The sequence below is a fragment of the Gracilinanus agilis genome, chromosome 3, assembly GCF_016433145.1.
Source record: "Gracilinanus agilis isolate LMUSP501 chromosome 3, AgileGrace, whole genome shotgun sequence".
Taxonomy (NCBI): Eukaryota; Metazoa; Chordata; class Mammalia; order Didelphimorphia; family Didelphidae; genus Gracilinanus; species Gracilinanus agilis.
The window spans coordinates 624079973-624081384 of NC_058132.1; the positions used below are offsets into that span (position 1 = coordinate 624079973).

Sequence of the window (1412 nt, forward strand, 5' to 3'; positions counted from 1 at the left end):
TCTGCTCTCCCTAATTTGTTAATATATGCACTCAAGGATATAAATTTCCCCCTGAGTACTGCCTTAGCTGCATCCCACGGAGTTTGGTAGGATGTCTCAACATTGTCATTCTCTTCAATGAAATTGTTGATTGTTTCTATGATTTCTTCTTTGACTAACTGGTTTTTGAGAATCATATTGTTTAATTTCCAATTAGTTTTTGATTTGCCTGTCCAGGTGCCCTTACTAATTATTATTTTTATTGCATTATGATCTGAGTTTACATTTATTATTTCTGCTCTTTTGCATTTGTTTACAATGTTTCTATGCCCTATTGCATGGTCAATTTTTGTGAATTTACCATGTGCAGCTGAAAAGAAGGTGTATTCCTTTTTGTCCCTATTTCTTTTTCTTCACATAGCTATTAAATTTAATTTTTCTAGGACTTCATTCACCTCTCTTATCTCTTTCTTATTTATTTTTTGGTTTGATTTATCTAGATCTGAAAGAGGAATATTTAGATCTCCCACTAGTATGGTTTTGCATCTATTTCCTTCTTGAGCTCTGCCAGTTTCTCCTTTATGAATTTGGATGCTATGCCATTTGGCACATATATATTGAGCACTGTTATTTCCTCATTGTCTATACTGCCTTTTATCAGGATGTAATTACCTTCCCTGTCTTTTTTAAGCATATCTATTTTTACTTTGGTTTTTTCACAAATTATGATCACCACTCCTTCCTTCTTTTTCTCATTTGAAGCCCAAATGATAAAAATATGGAACGCTGCATGAATTTGCGTGTCATCCTTGTGCAGGGTCGTGCTAATCTACTCTGTATCGTTCCAATTTTAGTATATGTGCTACTGAAGCAAGCTTTTAATGAAACTTCTGCCCCAAGTCTCTTCCCATTTCCATCCATCCTCCATGCATCTGTCAAAGTGATTTGTCTAAAGCAAAAATCTGATTATGTCACCCCACTCCCTTTTTCCAACAACTCCTCTTTTTGGCATTTAAACCTTTAAACTTGTGCCCCTTCCTATCTCCTTAGTATTTTAGAATGAAAATTAATCCATATAATCTTAGATCTTACCATGTTAAACTACTTTCTGTTCCTCAGAAACAACATTCCATCTTCAACCTCTATTTCTTTCAGCTCTCTACCATGACTACAATGTTCTCTCCAACCACTAACCCTTGGAAAACTGGGCTTCTTTTGAGATTCTATTCAATTGTGGATAATTAGAATCTGCTCCCCAGCACTCCAATTCCCAGAGTCCCACTTTACTTCTCACGTTATGTGCTGATATAGGGAGGATATAAGTTTTGTGTAGTCCTGCCCCTCACTCTCTCTTCCTGTGATTGTGGCTGTGGAAGCTGGGTTTGAGAGAGGCAGAAGAACTTATGCACATGGGTTTATTTTTGTTAGATAAT

The 1412-nt window shown here is 36.0% G+C and overlaps 1 non-coding gene across 1 annotated transcript; it reads right to left on the bottom strand.

Moving 5' to 3' along the window:
- Positions 1 to 751: 751 nt before the first annotated feature.
- LOC123243347 lies at positions 752 to 853 on the bottom strand. The gene has a single exon (XR_006505894.1). It is a non-coding gene; the product is annotated as a U6 spliceosomal RNA (small nuclear RNA).
- Between the last annotated feature and the right edge of the window lie 559 nt (positions 854 to 1412).